At 36.1% G+C, this 17,026-nt stretch overlaps 1 protein-coding gene and 1 pseudogene across 4 annotated transcripts in view; one reads left to right on the forward strand and one right to left on the reverse strand.

The window, feature by feature from the left end:
* The window catches only part of LOC117238134 (lachesin-like), a 171,594-nt gene that overhangs the window by 38,205 nt on the left and 116,363 nt on the right, over positions 1–17,026 (reverse strand). The gene's annotated exons all lie outside the window — the stretch shown is intronic.
* On the forward strand, positions 11,573–15,299 carry LOC117238133 (annotated as a pseudogene).

Below are 17,026 nucleotides of genomic sequence, written 5' to 3' on the forward strand. Positions count from 1 at the left end.
ATCCTGCATTGTGCGCATAGATCGTCACATTAAACATGTCACGATGATCGGTGTTCTTGTGACTTTAACGCGAATATCCCTGTCCTATGTTTCATGCTGTAACGCAGGGCACTACAGATACGTTCCTCGTCTCTTTACCAGGAAATAGAGCAACGAATATCATTACGTCGTCTTTCATTGTTGCAAGTGTCAAGCAAGTTCAGAAAAGTGGAGCGTCGGCTAAACCGTACGACCTACATATTTCAGTAGCATGTGTTTCTTTGCCTCTTCTATAATGTCACAGAGTGCTGGCCGTCCTATTTACAAACATAGATAGTAGATACTAGTGTGGGACATCTTTTGTACAGTTGTAATTTCTCTATAAGCGATAACTACCACGTCTTTTTAATCAAACCTTTATACCGATTTAACGTAGCAATGAATGACCATTGACTCATGAAACCCGCAGAAAATTTTTATGAATATATTACATACATTATGAAAAAACTTTTTGATACGTTACTACCGCTGTAATGAGACACGGCTGTCATGATTATTGCAACAAAATTTGAAACGAACGTGGGAACGTATATGTAAATAAGTTGCAAGGTGTATATTGCAAACATATTAAAACTTTGTATATAGAAAATTAGTATAGCATGAATAGTTACCTCAGACATATATATGTAATTCATGCTAAAAATAACCTCACTAAATATTGAGACTGATTAGTGTAAAGGATAATTGACCATTTAAATAATTTTGCGATGTTAGTGAAATGTAAAACGAATTCGGGTTTGTTTCAAACTTTACCGATGTGATCATGATAATCGTATAAAATAATTATATCGTATGATATTTCATACAAAATGTTTCATATCACACATATACTATATTCAGAATAAGTTTCCACGAGTGTTGGAGCCTGTGCAGGTCACAGAATCGATACATTTAGCTTTCGGCGACATCTTTCTCTTATTGAATGAACAAACTCAAAAACACAGAATTCTTCCATTCCTTTTTTAACTACATAGAAAGACTATGTCATCGTTGTTTACGGAAAGACTTTATCACGCCGTAAATTCTATCCCTGAAGTTTCGTGGAAATTTTTAGCATACGAATGGGTCGTTTCTTCGTAGACCAATTTCGTAAGAGCTGGCATCAAGACACAGGGAGGGTGATCTCACGCAAACTATGGCTTCTCTATCAGTTTCATATCAAACCAATTGTCATCGGTATATCTTTCGTTCTTATTGACCCAAATCATCGGCCCTCTATTTTCACAATCGCGTGCTCTCGGTCGTTCTTTTGGGACGCGTCACATTCGAAATTGCTTTGATCTCGTTTGAAGCGTTGTCTCGGTCGTGCCGGGCGTTTCGTATAACGTATTAATCAAAATGAAAATCAGAATTCCGCGGCTAGAGAGTGAGGTCGGGTCGTAAGGGCTGCGGAGGTCCGTGAAGTTTCCAGAGGCGCGATTATATATCTTTCCCGGACGGGTTGCGCGTGAGTGCTACGTTATTCTCTAGAGCAGGCCAATGTAGAAAGGAAGGAGCGCGCACAAGCCCTTGTAGAGCGAGGATGGCGACATCGGAGAAGGGCTAGGCCGTAGAGAAGCCGGAAAAGTGCTCGCGCACGTATACACTGTGCCCGTTTCCGGAACGTTTTATCTTTTTGGCACGGAATATAGAAGTAATCGCGCCTTATATTACTCGAAGAAGCTCTTGTCGAGGCTAGTTTAAAGTGTTTTATCATCGTTGGACCGAGAGGCCGCTATTACTTCGCCAGCGTATTTTTTAAACCCTGTTTTATCTTGATTCTTCCTGGCCATTTTCATCCCACGCTTCTTGTTCCGCGAGTAATGTCTTTCACGAAACCCTTCGACGCTAAGAAGCTCACGATGAGAAATTGTCCGGCTAAGTTCTCCTGTGTCTCCTTCCACTCGGTCAATCGTGTCACACCTCGAGTTACAACCGCTTCAGAGCGTCGAGTACACGACGACCCGTATGAACAAGGTAACGGGTACGCACGATTCTCAGAAACTCGATCGTTGTTGACTAGGTGATTTTAAAGAGAAAGGTAATCTCTCTGGTAATCCTCATTCTGTAAAATTTTTTACTTATCGTGATGTTGCGCAAGTTCACGGTAGAGCAGATTAGGATCCATCTTTTGGATATGCCACGGTCTTTAATTAAATTCGTTGAAGAGGAAGTTTCAAAGTTGACAAAGTGTATCGCTTGTATTATCGCTCTTATCGGGCGAGAGAAATCAGCGGAGGTTTCTACGCTGCTCATATACATTATATATAATTTTATTAATAATTACTGATAATTAGTATTTTTAACAGGATAAGTGCTCTCGATACGATAAGAACTCGAGTTGTCTGTAATCAAATATTCTTGTGAGCGCATGAAATGAACATCGAATTCATCGCGTATGGCACATCTGGATAAAAGCGTTTCGACTTATCGGTCGTTGGAAAATGCTTCATTACAAGTATCGGCATTTGAACAGTTTTTAAACCGCCGTAAATTTTACGTCTATATTTTCTACATAAACGTAATATTTTTACTTCCGTTTTGGAGAAACGTGCTTTTTCGATGAAAATAAAAATTGAAAGGTTCGTATTTGAACGAAGGAAGGTTTATTCGATTTATTAAAGTCAAGATGTCTTTATGCTCGTGGAAAATACTTTGTTGCGCGTACATTTTTTATTGAACCAAAGCAGTCGGCGAATATTCTCTAAAATATATGACAGAGTTACGCAGAATAATAACATCGATAGAATCAAAATTTTACGAATAGTAGCCAATAGAAAACTTTTTTTCGAATACAAACCACCGTGAATTTTCTCGGTTCACCAATTTTCATAAACCTCGGAGCTTTATTTGCGCTCCGTTAATCGGTTCTTTATAAACGTTTGCTATACCTACGCCGAACACGATGTTTGGAGATGGTGGCAATCGAAAGCAAATATATTTTTCCTTCGGATTTACGTGCGATGAGTGTGCGACCAGTTTGAAAGAAGATTTTCTAAGATGGGACGCTTATTTTATGGAACGCTCCCAAACATGATCGCAGATTTTCTCGCAAGTATATGGCAATTTAAATGGCATTCTTGACACTCTTATAGCGTACACTTTACCGTCTCAGCAGATATCAGAGAAATTTTTGAAAGTATTATTGAGAATCGTTCTGTTACTTTTTCCATATTCCATATTTATCGATACATCCGTTTTTCAATTTCTTCCCAATCTTTTTACTGTCTATCCAATTCGAGATTCTCGAATTACACACAACTAGAATCTTGTTTGGTTCATTTTTTTTTTTTTTTATCAAATTAACCTTAAGGCATATTGCTGTTAGTAAACTAGCAACTTTATCAGCATCCTGTAATATAGTAAGATTCATTTCTAAGAAAATTTTCACGTAAACGGTCACGGAAACAAGGGTTATGAATGTGTCTTCGCGTGAAAGTAATTTCGAGCGAGGCAATTTTTTTTACGCACGAACTGCTTTTCCTTGTTGGCATGTGTATAAGCATGCTCGTATGAAACTGCGAAGGGAGACAACATTTCTGCGCGAAAATTTAGTGGAGGTTTAGTTACAAGGAAAAATTCCAGGAGATTAATCTGCAAGATGCGGTTGTGTTTATTGCGGTAGAAAAATTTTGAATCGCATCTCCTTTTCGTCGCTCTTCTAATTTTTTTCATAAATATAAAACGCTTGTCCGCGTATCTTTTTTATGTTGCTCGTATCTCACCAAACAGAAACAAAAAATGACGCTATTAAATGTACACTGACGATGAAACAAGTCTACCGCGGAGTATTGCATAAAGTTCTCGGAAACGTCTCTCCGAGTCAAAAATAAAATTTGCATATGCAAACGCGTGTAATTGCTAGGAACAGTTTACTAACTGAATATAGACGTACTGGATACCGACCTATTTATTCCGTCTTTTAATCAAAGAATTTTCCTCATATTGCTGTTGATTATGAAACGTAATGCACTTAACTATTGATACACAAGATATTATGTAGCTATTGATTAAGTAACTAAAACATGGCAAGAGATAATGAAAGAAACGTTATTTCCTTAGTAAACATACACATTTGTCTTTACCTTTCACTAACGAAACTATAAAAATGTACCATAAATTTTGAGATTATTTGTCGACGAATGATCTCTCAAACCGTAATTGTTCTCATTTGGTTTTAATAGTGTGTAGGTTGCAAAAATTGTATATTTTATACAGAGCTAGAGAAATCTACATTTTTAAAGTTTCTTTACTGAAATAACGCAGTAACACCGAATTTAATTTAATTTATTTAATTTCTGAAGCATCTCGTATCTCGTATCTTACCGAGATAAATGATTGATCAACGTCTGCTTCATAATCATTGTGTTTTTAAAGAAAAGAAGTTTCTGACACTGTGATCAATTATTCAAAAATTAATGAAGGAAGTGCCCCGGATAATTAGCATAATGCATAACTCTTTCGTTGAATATCGTACCGAAGAAAATTTCAGAAGCGGACGAAGTCCCGTTATTTTGTAATTACGTAATGGACGCCAGTGCTAATCTTTTCTCCGATGTTGACGAATATTACACGCTTTCTCTGTCTCTTCGAACGATCCTTGTTAACAAATCGTACACACGCTCGTGGTAGTTCACGGTGAGAAAACAATTTGTTTTGAATTTCATGTTCGTACCTGACTAAAAGCATTTTATTAATCAAATAATTTATAGGGTGTTATGTGAAAACCGACACGATCTCCGAAAAAATAACACAAGAAAATGTATGGAGCACAAACGATAAATGGCAAAACAAATATATATAATATACATATATATATACATATATTTGTTTGTTTGTACTTGCTACAAGGAAATAAAAGATTCATACCTAAATATGCAGTTGATTGCATTATCTTTCTCCGATGCAGCCGTGATTGTAACTATTTCCAATTGCTTTCGAAACGTTTGAAAAATAATCGTTTGGGTTAACATGGTTTTCAGAGAGAAAACACAGTTCTGTTAACGAACAATATGTTTTATTCTCTTTTTATAGCCTTGAAATTCTCAAATAACAATTTCATTGGTCGTATCAAGCGAGCCAATCGGTAACATGTATATGTATTTAGATATATTCGAAAGAGTAAATTGAAAAGCACAACTGCTGTGGTAAATTGAAAAAACCAGGCGAAAAAAGAAAATTACTAATACAATATAGGATACAATCGTAATTATTACATTTATTGAAAATGCAAGCCACATACAGTATACACATAGTATTCGAGATTCCAATTTCTAGTAAATCCGCCTATCGAATACTGTTAAAATCTTCCCACGAACTTCCCTCGTAGTTGAGAATTCTATTGTCCAATGTACACAGAGTTCCACTACTTTGACCCCGGTTCAAGGCTTTGTATCTTCGTAGCGATTCAACGGGATTGTTTGTTTCGCTGTTTCGTTGAATTAGCCCTTCTCTAGTCGAACGGATTACCATACAATCGCAACGTGCGGTTGCATACCAAACAACAGCAAGTATCCCCCTTAAACTTCGCGACTACTGCACAAGATTTGTTCTTACATACCTCCCTTTCCTAGTTCGATGTAAGCTTACGATTTTCCTTATTGTTGCTATATAGAAAATACAAGGAGACAACAACTAACCGTAAGAACAATAGACCTTGCCTTCTCTGTTTCTCTGACTGCGTTTTCATCCAGCGTTCCGCGAGTTGCCCGCTATAACCTACACAAAACGCAGCTACCTCGAATCCCAACAAAGTAATAATTAATCCTAGTTAGTTTAACGTGCTACTTGGGTCGTTCCTGGATTCGCAAAGACGTCCGCTGAGCGCAAAAGGGGAAGAGGGCACATTATAGACGTACGAAATGCAGGACCGGCGAAACTTGCGTTATTAAATCCAACTACATGGCACAAAATGGAGCTGGGCTCGAGCAGAGGATCGTTGCCACACTTCTGCTAAAGCTGACTTTACCGACGAGGATGCGAGGCAGCCTGCCAGATATCGTCTTGCCTACCTAGAACCGAGCTCTTCGTAACTTTGTCCGTCTTCTGTGGTCTGTGTGTATATCAGCCCATTTGTTTCTTGTCGAGTAGATATTACATACGGTCGTTGGTGTACCCTGAACACTATTCGTCTTTCGATCTTATTAAAGCTTCCAGGACGAGTCTATCGAGATATGCTTAATAGTTTTAGCAATCGTTATATCATTACAGGAGTTTATATTTCGACGAGGGAAAGATATTTTAATAATATTCATCCATCGATATGAAAAATCTGATAACACGATATACAAGTTTATTAAATCTTTTGCTACTTGTTGGAACTGTTAAATTCTATTTGAGGTAGAAATTTTGCAATGATTCACATATGAATGCTCTTCAGGCCAGATCGAAGTCACTATGAATTGCCTTGTCGCCGGTTACAGCCGTACAAAAGCGCAATTTAGCTTCATCAATCAATAGGAATAGTTATAATTTAAGTAAACTAATATTGCATCCCAATCGAACGAACCAGTAGATTCGAATCTGGAACAAGGTTCCTTCTAAAGGTCGAACAACTTAATCCTAAATTATGACTTCGTATCTGTCACGTTAGCCACGTGCCCGTGCATCGTTCGTACGTGCCAGCAACTATATGCTTTGTCCATCGAATGACATAGTCAGTAACAAAGTGAGGAAAGAGAGGGAACGATAAAATATCCAATGTTTTGCTAAGTATTTGAAATTCTTTTTCCTTCCTTTTTCTCGATCGTGTATTTAGTTATTAGATAATTATCGATAGTTTGTATTATTAGCTTCCGAGTCAGAATTTGAAGTCGATTATTGTATTTATTTTATATCTTTGCATTATATAATTGATATGTAATGCAATTGAATTAACAAACAATTTCATATTTGAGAACACTAAGGTGACATTGGAAAAAATTATAGAATTCATTTTGCTAGTTCGAATATATTAAGTTATTCCTTCGTTTCGAAAAAAATTAAACGAATTACTCCATTACTCCGATTCACATATATCTTAAATAGAATTCTGAACGATTAGAATGATTGTTCTTAATAGACTTTTCTACTTCTTTCATACTGTTTCCTTAGTCGATTTCGATAGTAAATATTTTTTAATAGACCTTTTAATTTAATTTAATTTGAAGTCGATTTATTTAATTTTATTGTATGTATATATATAATCTTTCACAGGTTGCAATAAGTCATACTGTGTTGTATTTCCCGCGTGAATGTTCTATAGTATCGCCATCTCACGACTTTTATCAATAATTTTTATTGTTTCTAAAGAAGACGCCATTATTAGTTCGGTTTTTGGCGCGTAGCATTATCGTACTCTTCAAACAACTATTTTTCCAAGTAATTTCGGATTTGTTGCAAAGATTTTCGAATATTTATAAAATGTGATACAGTTTATTACTAGAATACATATATCAGCCTTCGGTAACACACAGTATAATCTCTAAAATCAGTTATATTGCATTTCGAGTATTCGTTGACGTTCAATGTAAATAAAGATACATATACATACATTCGGAAATTAGTTAATTCCACACGACCGACTTCCTGCGACATAAACACACATCCCCACCCTTGGGGCGTTTGTGAGACGAACGGGTCGCGGGGAGTGTCATTGCGGTGTCGAAAGTCGTCGCGTAAGGATCTGTCAATTTTCGTTGTTAGCGACGTATTAATTAATTGCGTAGTATCTTCACTCATATTCCTTCCTGCCTTCGTATGCTGTTATTAGGTTCGTGTTATTAACAGTTGTTCGCTTATTAATTTATCATACGTTATTATGACAAAATTAAATAATATTTGAAATTACTTTTCGTTCATTTTCCTCTCGATCGTATGTTTGGTTATTAGTTTTCGAATTAGAATCTGAAGTCGATTATTGTTTCTGTCTCATTTTGATTATAATTCTATATATTTGTTTTAAATTGGTGATTTTCTTTTGTGCAGATTGCTCGACCATAGCGGGACGATAACTGGGAATTCAAAATAGCGTCGTTTGGACGCCATGATGATCAACAGTTAATTTGTCAACTTCTCATGGAGATTGAGTCAGGTTTGTTAGAATAATAAGATGTTTTAATTATTGTAACAAAAGCAAACTGATACGTACGTTTATATTATCTTTTCATTAGATCATTGGTAATACAATTATGTATTTATTGTATAATACATATTTGATACGTACCTTTGCACTATGTAATTAATATGTAATATGATTGAACTAACGAATAATTGGTGGACACGTTTTTATTCGTCGGTTCACTAAACGAAGAGGAAGTGCAATCGGCGTGTCACGAACAAAGCAATGCACGTGCCGCAATTTTTCGTGCTACCGATTGCGAAAGGTGATGTCGTATTGAAAAAAAGGGAATAAAAGACCAAAGGTAGGGGCAAAAAATAAAATAGTGCCAGGCTGTGCAAAGATCCAACCCGCTTTGGTTCCAATGAAGTGCTATTTAGTTGGACTGCGTGTCCTATTACAGGCTCTCGTTCCGTTTTATAATGCAACGATATTTTCTGAACGTTGCCCGATAAATGAACAGCAATTGTTCCCCTGGTCCGCGTTTTCTCATTCCTTTTATTTTTCTCTCTCTCTCTCTCTCTCTTTGTTTCGTTATTCTCTTTGCTTCTTTCTCGTGCAATTTCCTTTTGAACTCGATCATTCGACATATACAAGGTGTCCTAGTAATCATGGTACGGTTGAAAAAGAGTGATTCTATATGAAAAAGTGTCGGAAATATGAAACGAAATTTGTTCATACGACGTTTCGATTTCGAGAAAATCGAGTTGGAAATTTATCAAGTATACTTGAACTTGGCTAATTTCAGACTGAATATGACTACATAAAGGACAAGAAGTTATTCTACATGTGAAAATAAGTAAAAAATGTGGAATAATATTTCTTCACAGAAATTTCCAATTATTTTTTCACGTAGAATCATTTACTTACCGACTGTACCATTATAATTGTGACACCCAATATATCGCGAATATAGGAGCGGCGAGTAAAACGATGCAGTTCGTGGCAGTAATGATTGGAGATGGAGTCACGCGATCAGCGATACTTTGGTTCTGGTGTGCATGCGGCCTTAATTATTTTTACCAACCTTTCGTCCCAGACAATTCGCTACAACTCCCAAGATAATTTCCCACTTGGCGAATTAGCTTGTTCGCGGCTCGTGCTTAACGCCCATCGACCGCCGATCTGGCTGTTCCATGTTCTCGTTAAATGGCAATCCAATTGCGTTATTATCCGTAAAATGGGATTGCCTTTCAAAAGGATCGCCGGGGCACTCTTCATCGATCGCTTTCGTTTATTCGGGATTAGTCGGAGAAAGTGGCTATGGTTATTTAAGATGGATTGCTTAGCTGGCAAGTGGTTCGAATAAGGTTAACGAGCGTCTTAGTAGCTAGTAATTTATAGTTACCAGTAATTGTCTACCGATTTGTTAAACTGAATATCTAATAACGATGGCATTAACTACGATAACGTGCAAATTAGTAACGTAGGTTGCTAATATTAATCATTGGTTGAACGTTTGTACGAGGATTATTTCTCGATGGAAAAATTGAAATAATTACAGTATGGCTCACGAAAGTACTTCAACACATACTATACAAAACTTTTATGTGTATATATTGTGTGTGTTATATAAAATATCCTGAAATTCTGTTAGCTCTGTAACGAAGCACGACTACCGTGGTTGTATCGATAAAAGTTGAGGCGAATCTGAAAATGTACGTAGAAGTCGGAAGATATTTATTGCAAACATATATATATTTAGAAAACATTAGTATGTGCCATGGAGATGTATCTTAAGTATATAATAAGTATTCCATTAAATAATTCCGCTAAAAAGTTGTTCCACTATATGTTGATTCCTATTAATATATCTATTGAATAATTAATCGTTTAAATGCTTTCACAATTTTTGTGAGATACACCGTTGCATTAAATATATCGTAGCTGCTATGTACGCTTTTAGATTTGTTACAAACTTTACCAACATAATCATGGCTATCGTTGTATAGGATCTTCTGTTTTTAAGCAATTTGAAGAAATAAGTCAATATCTTACGATTTATTCTGTATTAAATATTTTACTCCAAAGTCGCTTCAAAATTGGCATACAAAATCCTTTATCTAAGCGATACAGGAATCCATGCGATTATATAAAAACTTTATACCAACAGCGAGCCTTAAATATTATTAAATCTAAGAATTCAACAATTTCAAAGTTTCCACACGTAGGCTGTTATACTCTCTATAAACATTCATAGAAAATTCTCGTTCCCACAATAACAATATATACCGATTGTTCCCCGCGTTATTGGATCATAAAAAAGCTCCCGGTCTCAAAGGTAACGTGCGCAACATTCATATTTCGCTTAGCAGTAAAACGATTTAAAAGACGCTATCGTGTAGATGCAAATTCGTCGTGTAGGCCTTTCCGGGCACGCTATTTACGTTGCGGATAAGCACAGATTAATCTTGTAGAAAGATGCTCGTAATTCTCACAGATCTATACTCTGGCATACGTTTGTTTGAACGTTATATCTCACCACCAATACGATATTTTTCTTTCATCGTCGAACTTGTCCAGGAACATAAAAAGAATAACATTGTAACTTTATTTCGATCGCGCGAATGAGACGTATCGCTCATATCGTTTGGGAAGGATCACAATTACGTGTAGGACAATAATTGTTTTTAAGATTTTTGAATCGACACGTGTTACTTACTGCATTTCGTATTCACTGTGCTGCCATTCTCTTTGTAAATTTTACAATAAAAACAAGAACCTCCACCACCAAAAATTGTTGCGCACGTCAGAAGCAGCACCAAAAACCCAGAGATGTGAAATGAATCACATTTGTGATTGGTTCCCGCGAAACGATGTCTTCCGTTATTCGGAAACGGAATATAGTGGATGATAGTATAGAACATGACGAGTGGCTTCACGTATACCGACATTTTGATTTACAAGATAATGATTAAGGGCAAATTTATTTTCAGTGATTGAGATTGTCTTTTCAAATTTTCCGTTATCATTTTTTAAGCAATAATATCGGAATAAGAATATGAAATAATAAACATTCTTGTAACATTTAAAAAGAATCTATTTAATTTAAATACGAATATTGATACGTGAATTATGATTGGTTACATAATCGAGCTTTAACTTTTCCGAAGACAATAGGTCGAGTTTGAAACTACTCAATCAGTTATGTTCAAATGTTTAATAATCACAATCGTGTAATGTTTTCTAAATATGAAATACAATTTATACTTGCAACGCAAAAGGGTAACAACGTAATAATCATAGAAATATTATAATTAAGTGATTTTTATAGTTTTATTCGTATCTTTTTAAATAGAAACTTATTTGGAATACAGTAGTTTCCGGTATGGTTTAGCATTTCGTCAAACGGCTATTTTATAGGACGCTTCACTGTCACGTATGTTTGCTTATTTGGTGTCTTTTACTCTTTTTAACGAATAAACTATTTATATGTTCTTTAAATAATATAGTTTATTCAGTGCAAGAAGCGTTGACAATGATTAAGCAAGATGAGTAAGTATAAAATTGATATTTATAATAATTCATTGTCTATTCTTTGTCGACATGGAGAATCATGTACTGATCTGAGTATCAGCAGTATAAATTTTTTTACCAAGTATTTGTTGAATCACTCAATTTAGTTAATATTTATACAAATTATATACTGAAAAACATATGATAAAATTTATAGGTATATATATTAACAAGCAACAGTAAAACGTGTTTTCCCTTACACGCGTTAGTTCTATATAATCTTGTTAAATATTAGGGGTCAAGTGCAGAATAACGAGGAGAGAGATCGAAGTAGAGAACGTGATCGTAACAGGAGAGTGGAACGACAAAATCGCATAAATTCTACAAGCCGTGATCGTAGAGAACGAAACGATCGTGGTCGAAAAGCTTCAGATCGATGAATCTACGTAACAACATTCTTTATGATTTTCTTTGATAAGATCAGAACAGAAGTTGGAAAAGTTGCTCATGTTGAACTTTTTACTGATGAAAATGACAAAGTAAGAGGTTGTGGTATTGTGGAATTTGAAGATTGAGACTCGGTAAAAATTGCTGTAGAAAAAATGCATCGGTATGATGATAAAGAGGTAATTAGTATATTGTTATTCTTTCAACTTCCTTACAACTTGGATGGGTACCATGTAACCAATGTTAAGAATATATTTAATATTTATGTATTTTAGGACTTTGATGTTGAACGGGACGAATATGGCCGGTTAGCAACAGCTCGTAACAATGAAAGAGTTCGTGATGATAGATTTAGAGATCCGCCAAGGCCACAAAATGGTGGGCGTCAAAATATGAATGCTCCTGCTGGTGAAGGTGATGGTGGTGGAGGCGGCGGTGGTGGCGGTGGTGGTGGTGGAGATAGCAAATTTGGGGATACCTATGGTCTAAGTACTCAGTTTTTAGAATCTTTAGACATTAATGGACCTTTAGTTACTAGAGTATTCGTAGCAAATGTAAGTATATCTTGCGATACAGTTTGTATAATATTGACAAATTAAGTATGTGAAAGTTTATTAAGTTATTACTTTGTATATTTAGCTTGACTACAAAGTGGATGAAAAGAAATTATTAGAAGTGTTTAAATTAGCTGGTAAAGTACTACATGTTGAATTAGGAAAAGATAAAGATGGAAAATCTCGAGGATTTGGAGTGGTAGAATATGACCATCCAGTAGAATCTGTACAAGCTATATCAATGCTTCATAATCAGCAACTTTATGATAGACGTATGACTGTGAGACTTGACAGAGAAAATGAACCAGACATGCCACTAAAATTACCAGAAGGTACCTTCTTATTTCCTAAGAAATATTTTATTTTGTTATATAAACATATAAAAATGAAAATTGATATCAATTCCAAAATAGGGTTAAAGGGAATTGGAATGGGTCTTGGAGCTGGTGGTAATAGATTAATGGATGTAGCTAGAAACATTCCTATTGAACAAGCAAATAATCCACCTGTTGTGAGTCCTATGTCTGCTCTTCTGTTGGTTGCTGATGCTTTTAGAACTGGTTTAAATAATGTGCCAGAACAGTTCGGTGAGTCTTACCATAAATGTAATATATAAAATAGGATAGATAGAAAAGCTGACAAAGACATATTTATATACCTATAGCATTTGTATTGACAAATTCAAATGCTGCAGTTCTTCAAGCACGAGTTCTTTGCTGAATTCGTCGGTAATAAATGAGTTGGCTTCTAACTTTAATAATTTCGGCGTAGGAGTTGGAGGTTTGTCTGATTTACAAGCCTCTACTAGACAAGGCAACAATTCATTTGCGCGGCAAGGCTTATCTAAAATGGACAATGATGTAGGCTTCGATAGAAACAATGTTTTTGATGATTCTAACTTCGCTGGTGGCAGAAATTTTGACGGTAGATTCAACAGAGGGGACAGCGATCGTGTTCCTGGTGGAGATGGTGGTTTTGCCAGAAATCAAGATGAAGGAAGAGGTGGGAAGAAACAGAATACATATGATTCTCGGCCGATGTCAGACATTATTCTTATAAGAAATGTATGTACTTTCCTTAATTTGTACACAACAACTAATACGTGTATGTTTATTTATAAACATAAAGATAATTATAACAGCTCCCACCTAACACAACATGGCAAATGTTGAAAGACAAATTTCAAGACGTTGGAGAGGTGAAATTAGTTGAAATGCGGGGAACTGGCATGGCCATAGTACAATTCGCATCTAAATGGGATGCTAAACGTGCTGTGTGTATCCTTTTAAAGAATATGCTAATAGTATAGATCGATTTTGTCTATTTAAGAGAATACGCATTTTGAAGGGCATGTATCATTTTAAAGTTTTTTCTTAATAATTCTTATATATAGCTATGATGAATAGGTCACGTATCGATGGTAGGACGATTGATGTTTGTCTCTACTAACTTACTTCAACCGTTCGGTATGTTTCAACTGGTTCATAAATTCCGATAAACTACTTTCCAGATCAACACTTCCTACTATATAAATTAAACTATAATCAGATTGTGAATGTTTATAGAGGCACATATCTTTACTTATTTTTATATTTATTTCATATATTTATTACATCTCTATTATCACATTTTAGAAAATGAACGAATTTTTATATTTTTTTCTTTAATTAGACACAATAAACACAAAGTAATATCTTGCATATTATCGTTGAAAAGAGTCAACTGAATCATCCAGCTTCGATTGACATTCGTAAAACCGCAAACGGTTATAGAGCAACTGGGGCCCTCAAACTGCCTTTAATCGGACACATACACTGTTCCACCGTTTCTATTAGCAATAAATTCAATCAGATCTTCCCCTTCGCGTGGTTGTAAAATCTTGTTACTTCGAAGGGGGAACGGAAGCCGGCATACACTTATCCGGACCGGATCGACGAATGCAAATTCGCGTAGTATCACTTAATTGTTCTGTCGATCGGAAGGAGCCACGTTCAGTTGGTTAGAAAAGAGGGAAAATGGTCAATGGACACGTATTGCCATTCACGTTCATCTTGCGTGCCACCTTTTCATCTTTTAGGATTTAAAATCCACGAATTCGTTGTGACAAAGTTTTACTCTTCCATCGTTAATTTCTTTCCTAGAAATGTTTCTGCAACGTGGAAATCCGCATTGCTATTGTGGGGACTGATGTTTACATCGTACACAGGTGTCATTTTGAAATGACACTCTGTGCTTCTTCTGACGTAAATCCATTCGTTTCATTAATTTTGAATGTTTTATACCGCAGTCAGCATCCTCTATTTATATAAATAGCGAGAAATGAAAAACACTCGGACTTTATCCTGTTTCAGGAGGAAAAAGAATCGTTCGAATTGCCGGACCAGATTCGAACTTTGATCTGTCCTTTGCCGAGCAACTGCTGTTATCAATCGAGCTATGTAGGTCATCGACGTATTCTTTCTTTTTAAGTCCGATGCTCGAAATGGATGCTGTCTGCACTCTACTAGAACTCGTAAGTTCCCTTTTATGTGATATACTTCTTTCCCAGCGGATCGTCGTATTTGAGTAGTTGTAAAACGCCGCAGTTATACTTTTGAATGGAGATGCGAGGAATTTATAGGCATTACCATAAAATTTCGAAGAATTCCTCGAACGTAATGCGACTCGTAAATAAAATATAATTATTCTGTGGTAATTTTCTAATTTCAATTTTCTGTTCCCACGTTTCTATTTAACGAGTGTTAAAAAAATGAAGTTAATTTACAATCTTATCATTAAAATAGATAAGAGATTTTATTGAACAATTATTCGGAAGATTTTAATATTAGCAATACCAAATATAGAATACAAAGTCATAGAAGTTTGATTTCGTTCATATATTCACTGCTATCGAGCAGCAACATACGTTGCATTGATTGCTTAACTTAAGAATGTTACGAAATGAACGAACTTCCTGTAACTCTGGAGGATATTCGGCACGTGACATTTCGTGAATACAATCACGTAAATCATTTTGAAATCTGTTTCACTGCCGGATTATCATTGAAATCGATCGATTATCCATACACCAGCATTGCTTGATTATAATCTAGTTCCTCGACGTTGGAACCCGAGATATTAGGGGAATTTAACTAGAGACCCGGTCATGTCCGAGATAGGGTTATGACAGCACGACAGGGATCACTCTAGTTGGATTGCTAATTGCTAATAGAACTATGAGTGAAATACGAGACAAGGGCAATGTTCCACGTACGTTCACGTTATGAGCTTTTCAAAGTAGTTGATTTAAGTTGATTTATTCATGTGGAGAATAAGCAATGAACGAAATCGCTGAACATAGATACGGGATGTATGTTAATATTAATAGTAAGTAGTAATGGTAGGTACACTCTCGTATATAGTTCACAGGGCACTTATTAATTTTAAACACAAGTTTTAATAAAATATGCCTATAATAAGACCTTTAAACGATGGTATAATTTACTTTTTCTTATGGTACAGCCGCTTAATAAATATCAACTTTATTTTGTGATTATAAAATCCATGTACCTATTGTGTATTAAGTGACCCGAGATTTATGAATAATGATGTATATATAGCACAAATTATTCACGTATACATCAGTGATGTCATATGTATCATTGTTTGAGAATTACTGTTCTAATCGTTTAAAGTTAGAAAAGTCACTTATCTCTGCTGCTTCGGTATCATCAAAATTAATAAAAATATAAACAACGTTCCCTCCATTGCTTAGTTAACTTCTAAGATTTACTACATGCAATCTAGAAGTATCATAATTTCCCTTTACCGACTCACAGCCCGTCCCACACCCAGACGCAGCGTTAATCCGCCGCAGGTGGGCTTACGTACAATATCTCGTTTCACGGAATAAATCGAGCAGATAGAAAAGAAATGGCAGAGACCAGGGAGCAGAGGGTGGTAGGATAGAGTTAATTAGCCACGACATGACGCGACGAACTACTTTCTGATGTCGCATCGTGCACGGCGTAACCCAATTTACGTTGGCGAAAAGATAGAAAAAAAGAGGGTTTCGGGACGAGCGCACGGCCGCGCGACGATATAGAGAAGGAGTTCGGGAACCAGGAATGACAGAAAGAAAAATGAAAAATAAATGCACCTACGACAACACGGTGCACCACCGAGCTTCCAATGCTTTTAACTTTCCCCATAAATTTATTTGCCCTCCCTTTCTCTCATTTCTACGTTTTTCTTGCGTATCTTGCCTTCCACCGTTTCTTCCATGCTAGGATACCCGGCGAACTTTCGTCAAGAAACATAGTTTCTTTTCCCTTCCTGCCACCCCCTATTTCCCCTTCGTTCTGCTTATCTCTTGACCATCTGTCTCTATTCCGACGCCTCTCGTCCCGCTTTTTGTACTTCTATTGACCTCCTTGTCTCGCGTCCCGAGAAGTCGCGGCACTCGAATTAACCC

Source organism: Bombus vosnesenskii, unplaced genomic scaffold (assembly GCF_011952255.1).
Source record: "Bombus vosnesenskii isolate JDL3184/JDL3185 unplaced genomic scaffold, Bvos_JDL3184-5_v1.1 scf7180000013436, whole genome shotgun sequence".
NCBI lineage: Eukaryota > Metazoa > Arthropoda > Insecta > Hymenoptera > Apidae > Bombus > Bombus vosnesenskii.